We start from the raw sequence: 24,430 nt of genomic DNA on the forward strand, positions 1-24,430 counted from the left end.
ACCTACAGGCAGTCCACTTAAACTGGAATCTAACATTTTATAGCAATCCACAGTACTTGCGAGCTGAAATGAGAAACAACATTAGGTAATTTGGAAAGAGAAAATGGGAGCTCAACTTGGAATCGACCGAAGTACACATAGGAACAACTGAGGATGAATAGGCCGGCTCGAGAAAGTGCAGAAGAAATCTGCAGCAGAAACCCTGCGTCTGTGATGTAACGAAAACTAAGAGGCACTGCGATGAAAAAAGAAAAGAAAATGAGAACGAGAATTGCCCGAAACTACGGAAGACGCTGTGATAATACGATGATAAACAGCATCTTCTACATTTGCATCTGCATCTACATCTACATCTATATGCTCTGCAAACGACCGTGGCAGAGAGTGCGTCCCACAGTACCAGTTGTCAGGGTTTCTTCCTGTTCCATTCACGTATGGAGCGCGGGAAGAATGACTGAATGCCTTTGTACGCATAGTACTTATTTTAATCTTATCCTCACGATCCCTATGTGAGCGGTACGTAGAGGGTTGTAAGTATATCCCTAGCATTACCATCTAAAGGCGGTTCTTGAAACTTTGTTAATAGACTTTCTCGGGATAGTTTGGGTCTGTCAGTCTGGAAATTCAGTTACTTGCGTACTTCGGTTACACTCCTACGGTGAAACAAATCCATGACAATTCGTGCTGCCCTTCTCTGTATACGTTCAGTATCCCTTGTTAGTCTTATTTGGTGCGGGTCCCACACACTTGAGCAACATTCTAGAACCGGTGGTACGAGTGGTTTGTAAGCAAAGTCCTTTGTAGGCTGACTTATCTCCGCCAGTATTCTTCCAGTAAACCGAAGTCTGTCACCAGCTTTACCCACAACTAAGCGTATGTCGTCATTCCATTTCATACCAGGTACTTTTTATGTGTCGGCCGATTCCAACAGTGACTCGTTGATATTATAGTCATAGAATACCATTTTTTTTGTTTTGTGGAGGCACAGTATTAGATTTATGAACATTTAAATCAAGTTGCCGTTTTTCCACCGCTTTGAATTCTTATCAAGATCTGACTGAATATTTATGCAGCTTCTTGCAGACAATACATTACAGATAACCGGATCATCTGAAAAACTCTGAGGTTACTATTATTATTAATACACTACTGGCCATTAAAATTGCTACACCACGAAGATGACGTGCTACAGATGCGAAATTTAACCAACAGGAAGATGCTGTGATATTCAAACAATTAGCTTTTCAGAGCATTCACACGAGGTTGGCGCCGGTGGCGACACCTACAACGTGCTGACATGAGGAAAGTTTCCAACCGATTTCTCGTACACAAAAAGCAGTTGACCGGCGTTCCCTGGTGAAATGTTGTTCTGATGCCTCGTGTAAGGAGGAGAAATGCGTACCATCACGTTTCCGACTTTGATAAAGGTCGGATTGTAGCCTATCGCGATTGCGGTTTATCCTATCGCGACATTGCTGCTCGCGTTGGTCGAAATCCAACGACTGTTAGCAGAAAATGGAATCGGTGGGTTCAGGAGGGTAGTACGGAATGCCGTGCTGGATCCCAACGGCCTCGTATCACTAGCAGTCGAGATGACAGGCATCTTATCCGCATGGCTGTAAAGGATAGTGCAGCCACGTCTCGATCCCTGAGTCAACAGATGGGGACGTTTGCAAGACAACAACCATCTGCACCAACAGTTCGACGACGTTTGCAGCAGCACGGACTATCAGCTCGAAGACAATGGCTGCGGTTACCCTTGATGCTGCATCACAGACAGGAACATTTAAATCAAGTACTCAACGACGAACCTGGATGCACAAATGGCAAAACATTTTTCCGATGAATCCAGGTTGTGTTTACAGCATCCGTGTTTGGCGACATGGCAGTGAACGCACATTGAAAGCGTGTATTCGTCATCGCCATACTGTCGTATCACCCGGCGTGATGGTATGGGGTGCCATCGGTTACACGTCTGTCACCCCGTGTTCGCATTGACGGCACTTTGAACAGTGGACATTACATTTCAGATGTGTTACGACCCGTGGCTCTACCGTTCATTCGATCCCTGTGAAACCCTACATTTCAGCATGATACTGCACGACCGCATGTTTCAGGTGCTGTACGGGCCTTTCTGCATACAGAAAATGTTCGACTGCTGCACTGGCCAGCACATTCTCCAGATCTGTCACCAATTGAAAACGTCTGGTCAATGGTGGCCGAGGAACTGGCTCGTCACAATACGCCAGTCACTACTCTTGATGAACTGTGGTATGGTGTTGAAGCTGCATGGGCAGCTGTACCTGTACACGCCATCCAAGCTCTGTTTGATGCAATGCCCAGGCGTATCAAGGCCGTTATTACGGCCAGAGTTGGTTGTTCTGGGTACTAATTTCTCAGAATCTATGCACCCAAATTGCGTGAAAATATAAGCACATAGCAGTTCTAGTATAATATATTTGTCCAATGAATAACCGTTTATCATCTGCATTTCTTCTTGGTGTAGCAATTTTAATGGCCGGTAGTGTATTTCGTCTTCCAGAGTGTGATCTTGCAGCTGTGTTAAGGGCAACCTACAGTTCAGAGGAGTTTCTGCAAACGTGACGTTATTTTGACGCCGTAAGTTTTGCATTCATGTGGACCGGGCTGTGGATAAGGGAGAGATTATAATGTTGGCAAGAATTAGCTCAGAAACTTACTGAAAAAGGTGTGCCAACTGCATTTGCTAATACGCCTTCATAAACACCAGAAGTGAGACCAAAAACTGATTTACAAGCAAAAAGAATCTTAAGCCAGCCTGCACAGATTCCAATATTCTGCTCATTCAAGTTTTTCAAGAAAATAAAATTTTTAAAACATCTGAAAACTGATGTGTGGAGTTGGTCCGTAGTCAGAAAAAAAAGGGGGGGGGGGTGGCAGCCATTCTAACAAGTGAGGTAAACCATCAGCTCACTTACCTTGTGTCCAGTAAGTAAAGCCGTTTCGAAACAACACAGCTAGCATCTCTCGAAAACACGTCAATATCTGTAGCATTTGGTGTAATGAAATCAAGAAAAGCGTAATATAAGTGGTTGAAGAGGTACTTTAATGGGAGATTTTCGTCTGGGAAAGAAGTGGCCAAGAAAAATTAGCCCGTAAATTGTATTTTGTACACTTCAAAATGGCTCTGAGCACTATGGGACCGAATATCCGTGGTCACCAGTCCCCTAGAACTTAGAACTACTGAAACCTAACGAACCTAAGGGTTCCTGCCCGAGTCAGGATTCGAACCTGCGACCGTAGCGGTCACGCCGTTCCAGACTGAAGCGCCTAAACCGCACGGCCACACCGGCCAGCACACTTCACATATGGCTAAATTTTATGTATAGCTGAGACTACGTTACATTTTTGTTCTGTTGCAGGAGTGTCAGTTATATGCTTTTTATTTTGAATGGCGCAATTTGCTTTGCCGGATGATCAACGTGTGAATAGTTATTAGCATTTGCAATGCAAGTTTGCAATGACAACCCAGAAAACACACACACACACATACACACACACACACACACACACAGAGAGAGAGAGAGAGAGAGAGAGAGAGAGAGAGAGAGAGAGAGAGAACTACTATATGTACACATTATCGAATATTTAAGAACATACTGCAATTAACTCAATAAAGAAGTCCCAGAAACTTTACAAACGTGAAGGCGAGAAAATATCTTCGAGATGGTAGGACGCGAGACACCTCCGTAGCCACCGTCTGCTCTGTAACTCAACGCTTACAACCGCTGCCTCACAATCAACCGCTAGATCAGCCCCCGCACCGTAAACTGAATGTAATGAAGGCTTTAGCAGCCGATACTTCCTTACATGACGTCTGATTATAACACATCAGAAAGAAAGTGTCGTGTTTTAAAAAATCTTCCATGTACACTTGCCCTGAAACGGTGCTGTTTCATAATACGGAATTTAGGACCTCATATCCAGTAGCAGCCATGACAAATGACTACTTTTTGATGCATAAATAATTATAACAGTCACGTGCAAATGTCGTCAACTCACGGAGTGACAGTGTGACAAGTTTCTTTTTTTAACCAGTCTTGGCGGCCCACATCAAGCCTGATCTTCTGCCATTTCCTTTGTCTCCGCAGGAACACAGCCGACCAAGCGAGCAGAACCGTTGTTCCAGCTCCCAGTACTGGAAACGCTGTCCAATGCTCCGTACTGCATGCCTGGACTGCACACTTGCGAAGGGCGTTTCTGTTTTCCAATGCCTATGTACCCTAAAATGTATCACAGAGTTTCGTGGTGTGCAATTCAATAAATAATGACTCCGAAATGCACCACTTACGCTTCGCGGAAACTGAATATAACCTGGCATCTACTACGACTGCTGTTTCCCACCAAACACAAAACGATACAACTGAAGTCATGAGAAAAGTTACTGACGTCTAACCTTAAATGACGGGAAAATCCTCCGTACAACTTCGTTTGCATTACGTAGCTAAAAATGAAATTTCCATCCAGATGGCAAATTTACTACTGTCTGTTCATTTGCATACTGATGAGTGAACCATCATTTGAATTCTGGGTTCCATATAACACTTTACAGCTTTGCATCAGAAGATCACATGATCAGAGACACCTAAAGAGTGAATAGTAAAGATATTGTTTTCCGACGCAGACTGAAAGCACATTTAACAGCACATGACTATTCTTGCTGCACGAATTTCGTGAAAGGAAACACGGAACAGTACTCTACGAGATGTGTCCACACTAACAGTAAGAAAATACCGCACCTGTTGTTACTACTGCCCATCTTCTTTGACCGACGACGAAAATGCCGGATAAACCACTAACCAAAATGCAGTATGCGTAAAATGCGTGTAGTAACAAGACTATTTAGGTTGTTTCCATCAGAACACATTCATACACTTCACCAAATCACAAACTGCCCTTTCAGTCTCAGCTGCAGAAACGTGTCAGCACACTCTACCTTCCAAGCAACAATGTGGGAGGGAAACAAACGTCAGTACTGTGTTCTACCTCTGTACTGAGAGTAGAGAGAGAGTCACGTGAAACTATGGCACAGGGCAAAGCCAGTGTGTGGCATCGCTAGGACACTCGGTGGGGAGTCTTGTTTTACGGTACGTGGTTGTGCCCTAGCAGTTTAAGATTTTAATTTGGAAGGCGTGATATATACGGCAAAGTGCGTTGAATGTATTGCAAATCTGGACATCGGACTATAGTCCGTTCATCACAATAAACTTCATGTAAACATTACACTATGTACTCTTCCGCGTTTGCTGGAACCTCTTTGGATTTAGTTTCAGGTGGAGCAGATGCCAAGCGGTCACCAGTGCAATCAAGTACGATGATGAGGTTTCGTTTTATGCTGTGCGTATCGACTTGTGCTGTAATACGGGGCAACAGCTTTACCGGCGCATTTGGCTTTGAAAGCGCTGGCCGGGCAAGTGGTCCAGCTAACGTGCACTGGTGTGAGCAGTGGCAGTTCAGACGTAAACAGAGACGAGCAGAGGACGACACAGCTTTGGATGTGAATTTTTAAACAGAAGGAAATAATACATGGTAAAACTCGGGTGATTTTCTCCTCAGGTGACCGGACGGAAAGTATAACACGCCATCGATATTAGCGAACATAGTATTTTAATTAAAAGCAGGAGTGATGAAAATCCGTGACTAACGAGGGTAATTTTTCTACATGAGCTATGTGTGGCGTAAAAGCGCACTGTAGTAGCGTAATGTAGTAAAATACGTAAGCCACTGAAGGTATCGGAGTCAGTTGTCTGGTAATCTCTGAACTCCTACCACATCGCACACCGCTGAACACACTTCAGTACAGCTACGTTGATAACGAGTCTATCAGAGACAGAACCCCAAGCCACAAAAAAGTCCACATTTCCTCCTCCTCCTTCTCTTTCGTGACGTGCTGTTCTGCAGTTCTCCAACGTTTGGCAGTGGCGTGTCAGAAAGCTTCGCGCTTTAGTTGCAGTACGTTTGACAGCTTAATGTCTTATTTCTCGCGACAAATACCTTAACTTGGCTCCATATCAATTCTGTCCGGTTCAGACTGCAGTGTTACGACCACAACTCTAAAAATAATCCATTTGTACAGCGTGCTCGACGTCGTCAAAATTGTCTTCCATGTTTCTGCGCCATTTATCACTTTGGCTCATGTTAGATCACATCTGTCCTACAAAACAATGGGCATATGCGAAGAGCGTACTTGACTTTACAATTTTTCTCCAAGAAACTTATTTATATAACGTTTTATCTTCAACCATCTTTTACAATCTTTTATAAAATTTCGGTAATTGAGAATTTATACTTGCCATGAAAACCAGAAATTTTCGTGTGATATTTAATTGTGAACTACAAGATCTGCATTTTTCTTAAAATTGGTGACTCATGAGTTAATTGCCATATATGGCGCAAAACCATATCAACCAAAGCCACTAAAAACAAACGCAAAATATAACTATTTACAACAGCAGATAAAAATTCTGCTTGATGCTTTCCTAAGAGTGTCTCCATTCCTTCGAAGCTAAGTAAGTGTAGAGAAGATATGGCTCAAATTCACAGATACAGTATCGACAGCAATAGATTCATACCGCCTAAGTTAAGAGACGGGACTGATCCACCATGGTACACAAAACACGTTAGATCACTGTTGCATTAGCAACAAAAACGCATGCCAAATTCAGAGGAACGCAAAAGCTCGGGGACTGGCTAAGTTTCACGGAAGCTCGAAATTTAGTGCGGACGTCTATGCGAGATGCTTTTAATAGTTTCCACAATGAAATATTGTCTCAAAATATGGTAGAAAACCCAAAGAGACTCTGGTCGTATGTAAAGTACACCAGTGGCAAAAAACAGTCAACACCGTCACTGCGCGATAGCGATGGAGAAGTTACCGATGGTGGCGCCACTGAAGCGGAGTTACTAAATACAGTTTTCCGTAATTCCCTCACGAAAGAAGACGTCGTGCATATTCCAGAATTCGAAACCAGAACAGTTGTTAGCGTGAGTGATAAAAGTAGATTTGTGTTGCGAAACAACTCAAACCACTTTACTAAGGCAAGTCTTCAGGTCCAGATGATATTGCAATCAGGTTCCTTTCAGAGTATGCAGACAACACCGCCTTTCTTATGAATCATATACAACCGCTCACTTGACGAAGGGTCTGTTCCTGAAGACTGGAAAGTAGCACAGGTCAAACCAGTATTCAAGAAAGGAAATAGGAGTAACCCATTTAATTACAGACCCAAATCAATGACCTCAATTTGCAGTACGATTTTGGAGCACATACTGTACTTTAACATTATGAATCACTTTGAAGAAAATGACTTACTGATACATAACCTACACGGCTTCAGAAAATATCGTTCTTTATTCCCATGAAGTAATGAGTCCTGTCGACAAGAAATCTCATATCGATTCGATATTCTTAGATTTCCATAAGGTTTTCGATACCGTTCCTCACAAGCAACTATTAATCAAATTGCGTGCATATGGAGTATCGTCTCAGTTGTGCGATTGGATTCGTGATTTCCTCTCCGAGAGAGGTCACAGTTCGTGGTGATAGACGGTAAATCATCAAGTAGAACAGAAGTGATATCAGGCGTTCCGCAAGGTAGTGTCATAGGTCCTTTGCTGTTCCTGATTTACATACATGATCTAGGAGATATCTGAGCAGCCCCCTTAGATTGTCTGCAGATGACGCTGTAATTTACAGTCTAGTAAAGTCATCAGACGATCAATTCCAACTACAAAATGACCTAGAGAGAATTTCTGTATGGTAAGAAAAGTGGCAATTGGCACTAAGCAAAGAAAAGTGCGAGGTCATCCACATGGGTACTAAAAGAAATCCGAGTAATTTTGGGTATACCATAAATCGCACAAATCTTAGGGCTGTCAATTCGAATAAATACATAGGAATTACAATTACGATCAACTTAAATTGGGAAGACTACATAGATAATATTGTGGGGAAGGCGAAACAAAGACTGCGCTTTGTTGGCAGAACACTAAAGAGACAGCCTACATCACACTTGTCCATCCTCTGCTGGAATATTGCTGCGCGGTATGGGATCCTTACCAGGTAGGATTGACGGAGGACATCGAAAAAGTTCAAGGAAGGGCAGCTCATTTCGTGTTATCGCGAAATAGGGGTGAGAGTGTAACTGATATGATACGCGAGTTGGGCTGAGAGTCACTGAATCAAAGGCAGTCTTGATTGAGGAGAGATCTATTTACGAAATTTCAATCTCCAACTTTCTCTCCCGAATGTGTAAATATTTTGTCGACACCCAACTACGTAGGAAGAAATGATCATGATATTAAAATAAGAGAAATCAGAGCTCGAACGGAAAGATATGGGTGTTCCTTTTTCCCACGCGCCATTCGAGAGTGGAATGGTAGAGAAGTAGTATGAAAATGGTTCGATGAACCCTCTGCCCAGCACTTGAGTGTGAATTGCGGAGTAACCATATAGATGTATACGTAGATGTGATGAGTTTCATATTTATATGCTTTAGGTATTCAAACCGAACAAAGAAAATTACGCACCACGTGGAGTGTAGAACCACCGCCCGCCGGCACACACGATGGTCAGTCTACGACCCTATCTATCACGCCACGCATACAGTTAACACCTCCCTTATTTCTGATACATAGTCCTACTCGAAAAAGTCAAAAGCTGATTTTTGTCTGTAATCTTGTGAAGAACATTAACTACTTGTTTCTCGCCATTAACGGTGTTCCACGCGCGTGTTTCACTACGAAGCAGGAAGCAGTTTCGTCCATTTTCGCGGTACGTATGAACAGCGAGACAATCAGAGCACAAGTACTGGTTACAGAGACACTGACTGTACACAATTTAAGATAAAAGTTACGTAGGTAAAGTACGATTAAGATAGACGTTGATGGCTGTTAATACGTCAGAATGTCTGAAAGGTTCTTCCGCACTGACATACTTATATAAGCTACCGAGCACTTAAGTTGGACCTACTTCCAAGAGCGGAACACCACCAGTTTAAGAGAGCTACCTACGGCTGCTGACCAATCATCCCGCTTGCTTTTGTTTACATCTGGTTTGCTCTTATGATGAAGTACATGCTACATACGAACCCCGTAGCCCCACCCTTTATTTCTCATTCACGTTCATTGCCTTACCTGTCTCACAGCCATACCACCTTACTCCACACCAACCTAGACCTCTCGCTGTGCTACGGAGTACTGAAATCTTGTTCCCAACAAATAAGTAGGAGTCTCAGCCAGATATGTATTTTTCCTGATAGACTGAAATACGCTGTTGTTCAAAAACTGCGTAAAAACGAGGGGTCGACAGAAGCGTCCGATCCCACGCGTCGGCTTTGACCTGTGACGTAAGGGTGTTGTGTGGGACGTCACGACGGCGCGGAGTTTGGTTTGTGAGTGTGGTGTGTTTGTAGATGTCGTCTTGTTGTGGTTTGTTGTGCTCCCTGGTGGTGTGTTCAGGGTTTTCGTTCGTGTGGTGTAATGGGCTCAGTTTGCTTTTGATCATTATCCAGAATTGTTCGAGTGTCGGCTGTGTTTGTGGTGGAATTCGTTTCAGTGAGTTAACGATTTTGTGTGAAAGTTAATTTAATGTTCGCTGTACATCGTTTGGTAATTTTAGTAAAATTAATCGGTTGTTGTTTTTGTTCAGGAATGGATATGACGGATAAAATTAACAGTGCACAGGTCAAGGGAAGTGTTCGATCCCAATGTGTGGCTGCGTATGTTGGTATTGGTATCGGGAGATGTTTTTCGAGCTATATAGGCCAAGGAAAGTGTCTGATCCTAATTTACGGGATAGGGAGCGCAGTTGAGCTATATAGGTCAAGGGAAGTGTCCGATTCCAGATGATATTGTGTTTAGTGGTATTTGGAGAGTTTTGTGTTGTTTTGTATTGGGGCGGGTGTCTAAATTAGTTTATATTTAGTTTGCCTCCACCCAAAAACACCCCATTTCCCGCGCTTGTCCCGTTAGTCTCATTAGGCTTTTTGTGGAAAGTGTGTGTGTGTTTGTTTTTCGATGTATTTTCGTCCTCATCATGTGTACGTAACGACTTTATATGCGCCATATTGGAATCGTGGTTTATGGTCGTTTCCGCCATATTTGTGACGTCAAAGCAGATGGGCGGGATCGGACGCTTGCGTGTTTCCAAAATGGAGATAGGTCTGATGCTAACAACTACCAGCCAGTCTCACTTCTGATAGCTTTATTCAAAAGTCTTGAAAAAGTAATGTACTCAGGAGTAGCATCATGTACCTGTAAAAATGAAGTACTAACAAAATGTCAATTTGGTTTTCAGAAAGGCTTTTTAAGAGAAAATGCTATAAATATGCTTTCACTGATCAAATATTAAATGCACTGAATAACCAAACATCACCCATTAGGATATTTTGTCACCTCTCAAAGGCTTTTGATGGTGTGAATCATGAATTTCTTCTACACAAGCTTAAGTACTGTGGCATGAGTGGGACAGCGCACAAATGGTTTAATTCATATTAAACTGGAAGAACGCAGAAGGCTGAAATTAGCACTACAGATTGTCTGCAAAAATCAGCAGAGTCCTTTAACTGAGGAGGTATCAAGAATGGTGTCCCACAGAGTTCAGTCTTGGGTCCCTTACTGTTCTCAATATATATTAATGCATGCAAAGGTAGTTCTTTTTGCTAATGATACAAGTACAGTAATCACACTCAAGGAAATTGTAAATAATGTCTTTCACAAAATTATTAAGTGGTTCTCTGCAAATGGACTCTCATTAAATTTTGAGAAAAAAGTGTATGCAATTCTGTGCAGTAAATGGCGTAACAACATTGATAAATATTGTAAGTAGGCTGTTTATGTTTTCTTTATGTAAGTTTGCTGTTTATGTTTTTTATTGGCAACGTTACATAGCACTCTGTATGAAAATCACTGGCTGTGCTGTGTGCAGTATGTGGCTAGTTTGCATTGTTGTCTGCCATTGTTGTCATGAACTGCTATAGCTGGATGCGAACAGCGCGTAGCGCTGGGCAGTTGGAGGTGAGCCGCCAGCAGTGGTGGATGTGAGGAGAGAGATGGCGGAGTTTTGAAAAATGTCATGAACTGCTGTATATATTATGAATCTTGAGGTAAATACATTGTTTGTTCTCTATTAGAATCTTTCATTTGCTAAGACTATCAGTAGTTAGTGCCTTCAGTAGTTTGAATCTTTTATTTAGCTGGCAGTAGTGGCACTCGCTGTATTGCAGTAGTTCGAGCAACGAATATTTTTGTGAGGTAAGTGATTTGTGAAAGGTATAGTTTAATGTTTGTCAGGGCCATTCTTTTGCAGGGATTTTTGATAGTCAGATTGCGTTGCGCTAAAATTATTGTGTGTCAGGTTAAGCACAGTCAGGACACCTGGAGAACAAGCCATTACGGTGTGCCTTTCATCGCTAATGCGACACGCTCGTTACTTAAAAATTGTGTGCCAGGTTAAGCACAGTCATGTATAAATTGTTCTAAGTGGACATTTCATATGTACAATTGTTCTAAGGGGACGTTTCATATGGCGACCCTGCCAGGATTCGAACCTGGAATCTTCTGATTTTTTCTTGTAGTTTGTGTATTTAGTGTAGCTTTTGTTTATTGCTAGCACGTAATTGTAGAGAGAATCTCCTTTGTAGTTGCAGTCTTTCATTGTTGTAATGTAAAACAGTTGTGGCATGCATGTAGATTTGCAACAAGTATTTCGCAGCTGCGCTTGTAATTAACTACATATTATTTTCAGTGCTATGTTAATGTGTTCTCTTATTTTTGCTATTCAAATTGTGCTTTTCTGTGTTATCGTGTGAAATATTGTCACAATAATGGCGTGTGAAAAACGTAACACTCGGCTCCAAAGTAAACTGAGAAACGACAGTGAAGACGAAAGCAATGTGTTAGCGCCACTGTGTAATGAGTTAACTAATGTTCAAAGTAGTAATTTGGTAACTGTGCATAGGGAAATGGAGCGGGCGTCAAACAATGGCGTAGACAGTCAAACAGGTAGTGAACAGGGAAGCATTATCGATCGATCGGTCGGCAACAGCTCGCCTCAGGAATCCGAAATGACAGGACACAATTTTACTAATACTGTAGATTCAGGTTTTGCGTCCTCACCGTTTTCTCAAATAAGTCAAAACACATTTTCTGCTTGTCAAAATGTGAATGTTGCCGGTGCTAATGCACTGCCGAAAAGCGTAGAGGAACAGATTCCAGACACTAATGCATTGTTATTACAACTAATGCAACAAATGGAACAAAATCAGAGACAAAGACAGCAAAAGCTGCAAAAGTTAGACACAATGGAACAACACCAGAGACAAACACAGCAACAGTTAGACACAGTGGAACAAAATCTTAAAAAGTTAGACACAATGGAACAAAATCAGAGACAAACACAGCAAAAGCTCCTAAAGTTAGACACCACACTCGAACAAACACGTGAAGATTTAACTGCTGAGTTACATAACATTGAATCGAAGTGTCAGAAAGTGTGTAATGACGTAAAAACACAAATTTGTGAGCATTTTCAGCCTATTTTTTCGCGGCATGAAAATGCATTACAGAATCACGAAGCAGCCATAAAAGAGCTGCAAACCATTGTTCATGAAAATCATGAGACCTTGTGGGCTAAAATTGACTCCGTTGCATCTACCGATTCGGTTACGCAACTGGCAAAAACTCAGGAAAACTTAAAGAACACAGTAGATTCGATTTCAACACAAATGGACACTCTGAAACTTGGTTCAGAAAAACACACTGAGGAAATGTGTTCAGTATCGGAGAAAGTAGCTGAACTTTCGGATCAGGTCACTAACTTATCTACAAAGGTAGATGATGATCTGAATGACACAAGACCCGTAGCCTTCACTGACACAGAAGAGTATGAACAAATAAGAAAATTCAAACAAAATCAGAATCAAATTAATACGCAATACAAAAGAGAAATGCGGGAAGTACAAGATCAGCTGACACAGGTAATACAAGAATTACGTATTTCAGAGGACACTCGCGCCCCAATAAGGGAAGAGGGACATAGAAATACGGAACAGCCACAAAATAATAACACAGGGCATTTCGGTAATTATGAAAGGAATTGGCAAGGTGCACCGAATTTTGAGATGGAACCGCCGACACGACGTAACAATGACCGATATGTGACTCGCCGACATGATGATTTTGACTATAAGCTGTTCATTACTACACGTAAATTCAAAACATTTAAGAATTCTGGCAACGACATTCATCCACAAGCATGGCTCCATCAATTCTCTCATTGTTTTCCTCCCAACTGGTCATTGGAGCACAGATTAGAATTTATGTGTGGCTACTTGGAGAATGAACCAGCTGTAAGAATGCGATCGGTCATTCACGATTGCCACAGTGAAGGAGAATTTTACCATGCCTTCCTCTCAGCATATTGGTCTCAGGCCACACAAGACCGCGTAAAACATAGCATCATAATGATGAAACACTTCGAGCAATCTGAATTTTCCAGTCTTGTGAAATATTTTGAAGACATGTTGCACAAGAATCAGTACCTGTCAAACCCATACAGCCCCTCAGAACTCATCCGCATTTGCTTAATCAAACTGCCCGAACATTTGAGACATATTATTTTAGCAGGACGTTGCAAAGACGACATTGAAGCTTTTCAGGGACTGTTACAAGAATTGGAAATTGACACAGACAGTCGCGGGATGCGAAAACGGGAAAACAATCACTACAGGGCACATCCGTCACAATTCCGTGACGACAGAAATAATAACTGGACACGACAAGTCTATTCTTACAACGCAAATCGTGACCAAAACAGACACCACCCGTATGACAACCGTTGGCAGAGTAGTAATAATTACAGGGAAAGATCACCTCTCCGCAGTAATGACTATCACAGAGACAATCAGAGAAACAGACAATATGGGAACCAAAATAACTATTATCAAGGGAGACAGAATAACTTTAGACGCAACGGTCCAGCGCGTAGTTACGATTCAAGGAGAAATTCTCCACCATGTGACCGACAAGAAAGAAACTATGGAAACTACCGACATGATGACAGACGATATGATCGTAACGACAGACCTGAACTGCATCAGAACTGGCGAGTTTTAAACAGAGCTGGGCCCTCTGGGCAAGGCGAATTTGTGGAAGTTAGGCCTCCCAATCCCAGTAACGGCGCGCGCCAACAAAGAAACAGACAATGACTCGCACCACAGGCAGCCACCTGCGCCCGCTGGCTCAGGGAAAAATAACATTGACGCTAACCTTGAGCAAAGTTCCAGTATTCTTTACGGACGAATACCGCATGATAATTGCATTCAAGTTGAAACTATGCATACTGAGAAGAGTAAAGGTTTACACCACATTTCTCATGTAAAACCATTTATTGACAGATAATCTGCTTTTTAACTTAGTCTTTGCAATTTTCACTTCACGCTACTTGTACAATTTGTCACACTGAGAAACTGTTAACATGCAACATTTTGGTTTGCTTACGAGTGGATTCTGGATTTGAGGTGCTTTATGTGAAATGCCAGATGACACAGTGGTTAGTTTATGTGACAGCTACACGATTATATCACGATGTTACTAATGAGTGACAATTTACAATGTTGCTTTTGCGGTGTATCTGTTTTATATCTGCACAGTTTTTTCTGAATTCTTCTATAAAGTGAGACATGTTTTAGTGGTGACTTTTGTGCTATTGCAACAAGGAGACAGCCTTTTCCGTAGGACAACAATACGTTACAGCACAGTACTTTCCTCATCACGGCAATAAGCGTAATAACTAAGTTATCTATACGCAAAGCATTTCACTTTGTTTATCATGAGGTAAGTACATTGACTTCTGCAGAACTTAGCTTTCGGAGGACAATGACTACGACACTTCCCAGAGATTATCTTACAGCAAGACGCACATTTAGCGCTACAGGACACGTATTTAAGTGATTAATTTTGTACTTAAAACATTTATTTTTAAAGATTTTTGAATTACAAAGAAAGTTTTTCGCAATACATTTCATTCCATTGCTGTAATCTGTAACACCTGAGGGTATAATTACAATAATCCTCAGGGGGGTACACGCCTACTTTGTGTACCATGTGTTTGGCAAGCACAAGGAGCCCTAGCTAATATGGTATTTGCTTATACAATTTAACACATCGGTACCATGTTCCTCTAACACATAAATTACACAGCTATCTGATCATTTAACTGAGAGAGACAAACTTTTTTATTACGTCAGTGACAGATATTTACGTGATTACACCGTTGGATTATTTCACACTTAAGAAATTGTATTTTGTCTGTACTGTGTGAACTCTTCATATTTTTTCGGAACCATTGTGATACTGTTGAGAGCTTTGAATGATGTATTTGGTATGAGATCATGATTTTTAAAGTACGTTTGAGGTAGATGACACTACTGAAATGAGCAGAGAATTTTCTTTAGGTTTTGAAACAATTGCAGAAAGCTACGACGTTTTTGAGATTTGACTGAGGTGTTATGGTGTTATTTTTACGACGACGATGTGTATTATGCTGTTGAGGTATGTTTATGTCAATAAGATGATGCTACCATATATGAGGAAGGTGATTACCTGTTTATATGTATATGAATAATGAATAGTGGTTAGGGACGCAGACTTGTGAAAAAGGATGTTGGAAACAAAGAATCGTACTTTAAGAGTTATGAAATGTGTGTGTAAATGCGTGAATGTATCACAATGCCGACGAAAATTTTTTGGACACTGTCATATCAATAGCATTTTGTTTCTACACATTTGCAACGCTAATTCTTGACCTGTGAAATTTTGTATATGAGACTGTCACTGTAGCGGAAACTGCTGTCATAAATATTTCCGTAAGAAAGTTAAGTGACCACCTGCACATAATGCGACGTGGGCACCCAGGTGTGTCAAACACCTGGAGAACAAGCCTTTTCAGACGCTCAGGTAGAAAAGAAAGCCATTAGGGTGTGCCAGAGGCACAGGTGGAAGAGAAGGACAAAGAGAGGCCTAGACCCCTGTTAATGACATTCCTTTGTAGAGGGCATCGCTAATGCGACACCCTCATTACTTAAAAACATATGATTACTCGCACTTTGTGCTAATTACTGAAATGCTTATGAATTGATGGGAAATATTCGTACATCTGCACACCTGATTATGACAAGTGTCTTTTTACGAGAGTTGAGAGCAATTAACTTATGAAACGAAATGCCACATGACTATTGAATGATATTTTTATGCTTTGCTTTTCGTAGTTGCTTATTTCATTTGATATCTGGTTTCCAGCTGTGTTACAGCATTGCTTTGATAAAATAAAATGCATTTGCTAATGTGAACTCTTTCTGTCAACAGATCTATTAAATAATTATTTTATGATCCACATTCTTTAAAAAAGGAGCACTTGGAAAGGAAAGAACAATAAGAAGGAACTAGTAACTGGACACATAGTTTTCTTTTCAAGTACATGGTAATATTTTTTTTACAATAAGTTGTTATGGTGCACCACTTTAATTACATAGACATTAAGATGTGAATATGCTTTTCCCTTGTCTGGATTGTTGTTTTTACTGTAATATTTTTTCTGCTTGAGCTATGTCATGTTTAGGTATAAGTTGCTGCTGTTTGCCAGGCATAGTGTTACTGAATTGGACTTTGTGTTACTCTTCTAAGCTAGTTTTTCTTGTTTCCTGCACAGTGCCTTATATTAGTTGTAATATTGCACTTGCTTTGCTAATTTATGCTGCTAGCTTTGCCAATTTGCATTTTTTGTCATTTCTGTTTGTGTTGATTTGTTGTCATGCTGCATTGCCTCGTCCCTTGGTATATATATCTGAGCTCAGTAGATTTAAGTTAGCTTAAGAGGGGGTAGACTATATAAGAAACTGACTATGGAGAATAGGCAAAGAATGCATTGCGAAGAATGATTTGGGCCCAAATGAGTATGGTACAATCAGAAATAATTATTTTGAAAGAAATATGAATAGAATACAGGAACGAGGTATAGGTAGGATTTTCTTGGAAATAAATGATGAGGTAAGCAATGTGTGAACATATAAATACAGAAAGCATGCTTATATAGAATTTTTTTGGTGGAAACAAAGGTTGAAATAAGATGAAAGATGTACGGAATGAAGTTGTGGGGTGGACTGCAGTACCAAATGTTACACTGAAAACAAACCCTGTTCTTTCCTTTTGTGTTATCCCACTATGTGTTTGTGTACCCTTGTGTATTTGTTTTCTTCCTGTCTCTGTGTAGTTTCATAGAATTTTTTTTCTTTTAATAGTAAGCTACATTCACTGTGATGAGGCATACTGTTATCCTCAAATATAATTGGCATTAATACTCTGTTATTTTCTTTGTAAAGATGTTTAGACATTATTTATTCTGTTTTAATGCTCATGTGTGAAGTTGATGTTTCGCAAGTTATTCTGATCTTTTATGTATGTACTCATGTTATAATTCCTGTAACACTGATGTATATGTTTATTTCTATTCTTTTGTAAAGCCCTATTACTACCAATATTATCTGTATTGTTATGTTTTTAATGATGTTTTTTGTACCTTTGTTATTGTATTCTTATGTTATATAACTGTAATTGACGCCAGTTAATCCAATTAAGCAACTTGTACGCATTCATTTCACTGCACACATTCTGTTGGTCATAGTATATGGACAATATGTGAGAAGTAGGGACTGATAGTGTTTGCACGTGTGTTAATAATTCCGCAAGGGACTGGATAACAGCATTGCTGGTTCTAAGGACAATTCCACAAACTTTGTGAGTGCACAAGTGGGGGTATATGGACTTGCTATCTTCTCTGCAAGACTCTTCGATGGTGATTGTGCACCTGCACAGTCGCAGCAGATGGCTGCTGGCCGTCTCTACACGGACTACAGAGGGTCTGCACCTCTGGTGGCCCACCAATACCACAATCTCTACCAGGACTACAGTGGGCCTGTCCGCACTCTCTACAAGGACTACAGTGGGTCTGCATCTCTGGTGGCCCACCAATACCACAATCTCTACCAGGACTACAGTGGGCCTGTCCACACTCTCTACAAGGACTACAGTGGGTCTGCATCTCTGGTGGCCCACCAATACCACAATCTCTACCAGGACTACAGTCGGTCTGCTCTGTGATGACCTACCTACCAATATTCTTCAACACGTCGACTGACTCTGCTGTGGGTTTGCTCCGTTGTGGCCCATTACCTGTCAGCATTTCAAGAGTCAGCACTGTCTTTCTGTTGGAAGGACAACACTACTTCTTCAAGACTGCATGGACATCCACTACTTCCGTGTGCATTGTCTTTATTGCTCAGACTTTGATAAAAGAAACGGCAGTTTTACTGTGGTGAATGATCAGGACTGTCTTTATTGACTGTGAGAAAATTTTAGCTTTTGACCAACATTGTATTAATCAGTGTGTGCATTTGATATCTTTGTGATTGTAATTATGAAAAATTTTTTCAAATCTGTATTGGCCAGTGCCCAACACCCTTTGTAAAATTTTTTGTGGGGAGCATGGGGGCTATGTAAGTAGGCTGTTTATGTTTTCTTTATGTAAGTTTGCTGTTTATGTTTTTTATTGGCAACGTTACATAGCACTCTGTATGAAAATCACTGGCTGTGCTGTGTGCAGTATGTGGCTAGTTTGCATTGTTGTCTGCCATTGTTGTCATGAACTGCTATAGCTGGATGCGAACAGCGCGTAGCGCTGGGCAGTTGGAGGTGAGCCGCCAGCAGTGGTGGATGTGAGGAGAGAGATGGCGGAGTTTTGAAAAATGTCATGAACTGCTGTATATATTATGAATCTTGAGGTAAATACATTGTTTGTTCTCTATTAGAATCTTTCATTTGCTAAGACTATCAGTAGTTAGTGCCTTCAGTAGTTTGAATCTTTTATTTAGCTGGCAGTAGTGGCACTCGCTGTATTGCAGTAGTTCGAGCAACGAAGATTTTTGTGAGGTAAGTGATTTGTGAAAGGTATAGTTTAATGTTTGTCAGGGCCATTCTTTTGCAGGGATTTTTGATAGTCAGATTGCGTTGCGCTAAAATTATTGTGTGTCAGGTTAAGCACAGTCAGGACACCTGGAGAACAAGCCATTACGGTGTGCCTTTCATCGCTAATGCGACACGCTCGTTACTTAAAAATTGTGTGCCAGGTTAAGCACAGTCATGTATAAATTGTTCTAAGTGGACATTTCATATGTACAATTGTTCTAAGGGGACGTTTCAACACCATTGATAAATATAGGCTATGAAAGCAAGTCTATTGCTAAGGCAGAGTATTAAAAATTTCTGGATGTGTACACTGATGAGAAATTGAATTTGAAGAAACATCAATGATCTGCTGAAATGATTAGGTTGAGCTACTTATGCTACTGGGTTTATTGCAAAATATTGGTGATGAACATCATTAAATGAGCCTACTATGCCTATTTTCATTCACTGCTTACACATGGTATCGTATTTGGGGGGAATTCGTCACTAAGAGGAAAAGTATTCATAGCATCAGGCTAACAGCTGGAGCCCACCGAAGATGACCTTGCGGACATTTATTTAATGAACTTGAGATATTCACAGTACCTTCGCAGTACATACATTCATTTATGACATTTGTCAATGACTCGCCCCAATTCAAAAATAACAGCAAAATGCATAGCTACAACACTAGAAGAAACGAAGATCTTCACTACTCTGGATTAAATCTCACTTTGTCACAAAAAGGTGTGAATTATGCTGCCACAAAAATATTTGGTCATTTGCCAAATAGCATTAAAAATCCGGCAGATATCTAAAGAACATTTAAAAGAAAATAAAAGTATTCCTGAATGACAGCTCCTACTGAATATATGAATCTTTAGACATGAAGTATTAACTATAAAAATATTTACTATTTTGTATAAAGAAAACTTATGTTAAAGTGACACATCCCACATCATTACGAAATGTATTAATGCTCTATGCAACAAGGATCAATGTATGTATGTATGCATGTACGTATGTATGTATGCAGACCAATTTGTCAACACAATCCATATTTCAGGGAGGTGAGGAGGTGGCTATCGTATCAGCCCTTCTTTGTGGAAGTTTGTCTACAACCACCCGCGTTGCTATATTTCATTTACTTCCACAAAAGACGATGAAATTACTCTTAACGTATTAATGTCAAGAGATCCGCTTGCTGTGATATAAACTGTGTATTCCTTTCTCTACGCAACAGCAACACACTTTATACTGTAGGCACCTACAGATGTAACAATGCGTTCTTCTTAAAGCCACAACAGTTTAATAATTCTTTATTTGTCGTAGTAAAGTATTACTCAGGAGCACCCGTTTGGTTTGACAAGAACATGTATGTGAATCTTCAGTTTCTCCCAGCTTATTTTTTGATGGAACAGTCCACAGGTGAAATGCCTGTTCGTAGTGTCCAACGTGCACGCTATGAACCGGAAGTACAGCTATGGACTGTTCCATCAAGAATATATATAATAGTTGAGTTTTGCAGTGAGATTTGTAACTGATACTCTGTATTTTGATATCGTTCTGAGCAATGACAAACACTTGTCAGAAAGGATTCTGAGGATGGCTGGTTTTACTGCAAAAATGTTTGAGTACTGGTCCTTTACGTGGGATACTGCTTCACTCGTCTGGATACCCCTTTATCAGAAAACCGACTACTTTTTTGGTAAGTGTACGGCACAGTCACTGCCTGGAGATGCACGATTATTAACAGAAGTGAAGACTAAGCCCCTAACGCCGGGAATTTTGACAACTTTTCTAGCAAGAGGATCAATTTTAGGTCAACGTAAGAATTCATTCATTTCTGCACTTACACATATAGAACAAAGACGAAATGGACGATAAAATTATCTGTCTTACTGACTACCCAACAGACTACCTTGTCACCTAAAACATTTCTCTAGAAAAGTGAAGATATCGAAATTAAATGGAACAGCGTTCTGTACTAAAGCACATTTGTGTGACTTAACGTGCTGACGATTGCTAATGCAGGACTCGGGGAAAGACGCAAACAGATTAGTTGTACTAAATTCGGCAGTTTTCGTGGAGCCGACTGCTTCGGGAAATATCTGATTCAATGCTCCACTATGGAACTGTCAAAATGCGTCTCGCTTGGTTTGATTTCAAGCCATTAGGAGTAGGATCAGACTGTCCCTAGGTCTACGCAGTATCCTGACATAAAGTAATTCCTCAACAGTCGAAGTTGCCATAGCATCTTATCTACTTGCACAAGCAGTGTTCCGTCATTCTGTTCTGTTATTCCTAACAAGCAGAATAATCCTTTTATGGATCACATGTGTACAAATACGAACCTACATTTCGGGAAAAAAAAATTCAACAAAATGGTGCGAATACGAGTAGAAATCTCGTCCGAGCCTATGCTTTTCACTCATACCTAAAGTCCGTAGAACAGCAGAATTAATAGGCATGTCGGTAGGACTTTAAAATATCAAGATTTGTAATACGAAATTCGTTAGTATTTTGAGAGCGTAATAAACGAACGTGGTTTGTTTTATACGCGATAGTCTCCATAGTGAACCTAAATGAAACCTTACAGCTACCATGACTTTGCAGAAACAAACCAAAAGAAAATAATTAAATACTGTGGGAACGCATGAAAACGGTCGTCCTTACCATATTAAGGGTGTGGGTGTAGCAGAAGAAATTCTCGGCGCAGAAACAGCAGCACGAAATCCCAACGCAGAACATCACACTGGACGCGACTCGCTACAAACGCGACTGATGCCTGAAGCGGCAGGGCTGTGGCACGCAGTCAGTGCTGCCAACGGCTGCGAGGCCGGCAAGTACCAACTGCAGTCTGCTACGGGGGCCTCACACAGGTGGCAGCGCTCCCAGGGACCCCACGCAGAACATGCGAACGTAATACGAAGACTGTCGCCCATAATTTTGTTATTGCTGATAAATTCAAAAAAATAAAGTAATTAAATTTCATCATTTTTTCACTTGCTATTGGCTTTTCTTCATAGGTAAGACAGACTCTTCGGTTAATTTGGCGCAGCGTACAAACCATGCTTACAGGTGTATGAAAATCTAGAATTTTCCAAATCTATAAAAACTCTGGTAAAAACTGAGATAATTGACAATAAAATTAGATTTTTTATCTAAACATAAAGTTTAAAATGTAACAGCTTACTCATTTTTTCATAAATTAAGTAAACTCTAGAGCTTCATACAGCTGTAAGTGTGGTTTGTATGCTGCGCCAAATTCATAGTAGAATCTCTCTTACTTATGAAGAAAAGTATACCTATAGCAACAAATGCAGCCAATAGTGGGTGAAAAATGTTGAAATTCCACATGTAAAAAGAAAATTATTTTGTTGTGTTTTTGAACTTCCACTGCCATGAGTGTGATTTCTGAATAAAATGTCTTGTGGAGCCTCTCCTGTTACAAGTCGGGCCGTTTGACGTCCTACCCCCTTAAAGGCAGCACAGCTGTTCATGTGCCCAGTATGTGCGGCGTTCCTTGTAAATGTGGCAGCATTTACATGCGTCAAACAATTCACAGTTGCAGAGCGTTGTACTGAGCATAAGATATTAAACAAAGGGAGCTTGTCAAGTTGACCATAACTGACCTTTACTTGGAAAACGGACATGAACTACAGTTCGAAAACACGAGAGCCCTAGCTCACGCGTCAACATACTGAGATCCCGTTATAAAAGAGATGAATGAGATTAGCCGGCCGGGTGGCCGAGTGGTTCTAGGCGCTTCAGTCTGGAGCCGCGCGACCGCTACGGTCGCAGGTTCGAATCCTGCCTCCGGCATGGATGTTTGTGATGTCCTTAGGTTAGTTAGGTTTACGTAGTTCTCAGTTCTAGGGGACTGATGACCTCAGAAATTAAGTCCCGTAGTGCTCAGAGCCATTTGAACCATTTTTTGAATGAGATTAGAGTGGCCAGCAAGAGTTTTAAAAGAGACGAGGGGAACATAGTTGTCAGGCGTGGGGGCGGGCACTGTATGTTGAAAGGAAACAACGGTGGACGCTCGACGTTTTCAGAGAGACGGGAGCGGCAGCCTCAAACGTGGCGCCGGCCCCTCGTTCCAGATGACGTCATTCGTTCCCGCGGCGGGCCAGCGCTGCTACACTATGTGACCAAAAGTATCCGGACACCCCCAAAAACATACGTTTCTCATATTAGGTGCAGTGTGCTGCTACCTACTGCCAGCTACTCCATATCAGCGGAACTCACGAACTTCGAATATGGTCAGGTGACAGATGTCACTTGTGTCATACGTCTGCACGCGAGATTTCCACTTTCCTAAACATCGCTAAGTCCAATGTTTTCGAACGCAAAGGGACGCGTACAGCACATAAGCGTACAGATCGACCTCGTCTGTTGGCTGACAGAGACCACGGACAGTTGAAGAGGGTCGTGATGTGTAATAGGCAGACATCTGTCCAGACAATCACACAGGAGTTCCAAACTGCACCAGGATCCACTGCAAGTACTATGACAGTTAGGTCAGAGGTGATAAAAATTGGATTTCACGGTCGAGCGGCTACTCACAAGCCACACATCACGTCGGTAAATGCCAAACGACGCCTCGCTTCGTGTGAGAAGCGTAAACATTTGACGATTGATCAGTGGAAAAACGTTGTGTGGAGTAACGAATCACAGTACATAATCTGGCAATCTGATGGCAGGGAGTGGGTATGGAAAATGCCCGGTAAACATCATTTGTCAGAGTGTGCAGTGCCAACAGTAAAATTCGGAGGCGGTGGTGTTATGGTGTGATCGGGCCTTTCCTGGCGGGAGGGGAGGCTTGCACCCCTTGTTGTTTTGCGTGGTACTCTCACAGCAAAGGCCTGCACTGATGATTTAAGCACCTCTTTGCTTCTTACTATTGAAGAGCAATTCGGGGATGGCGATTGCACCTTTCACCACCATCGAGCACCTGTTCATAATGCACGGTCTGTGGCGGAGTGGTTCACGACGGTAACATTCGTGCAATGGTCTAGCCTACACGGAGTCCTGACCTGAATCCTATACAACACCTTTGGGATGTTGTGGATCGCTGACGTCGTTCCAGGCCTCACCGACCGACGTCACTACCTTTCCTCAGCGCAGAACTCCGTGAAGAATAGGCTGCATTCCGCAAGAAACCTTCCAGCACCTGATTGAACGTATGCCTGCGAGAGTGAAAGCTGCCATCAAGGCTAAGGGTGGACCAACACCATTTTGAATTCCAGTATTAGCGATGGCTAGTGCCAAGAACTTGTAAGTCATTTTCAGCCAGGTATCTTGATACTTTTGATCCCATAATCTAGTCAACCGCCTCTTAACAGCCAATCACACAGAGATGCGGAATTACCTATAGAAATGTCCATCA

General features: G+C 41.4%; 1 protein-coding gene across 1 annotated transcript in view; it reads right to left on the reverse strand.

Moving 5' to 3' along the window:
- The window catches only part of LOC126427155 (ankyrin-1-like), a 90,626-nt gene extending 68,817 nt beyond the window's left edge, over nucleotides 1-21,809 (reverse strand). Inside the window, exon 1 of the mRNA XM_050089381.1 lies at nucleotides 21,715-21,809. The gene's annotated coding sequence lies outside the window, so the exon portion shown is untranslated. The remainder of the gene's footprint in view (nucleotides 1-21,714) is intronic.
- Nucleotides 21,810-24,430: the final 2,621 nt, after the last annotated feature.

Source organism: Schistocerca serialis, chromosome 11 (assembly GCF_023864345.2).
Source record: "Schistocerca serialis cubense isolate TAMUIC-IGC-003099 chromosome 11, iqSchSeri2.2, whole genome shotgun sequence".
Taxonomy (NCBI): domain Eukaryota; kingdom Metazoa; phylum Arthropoda; class Insecta; order Orthoptera; family Acrididae; genus Schistocerca; species Schistocerca serialis.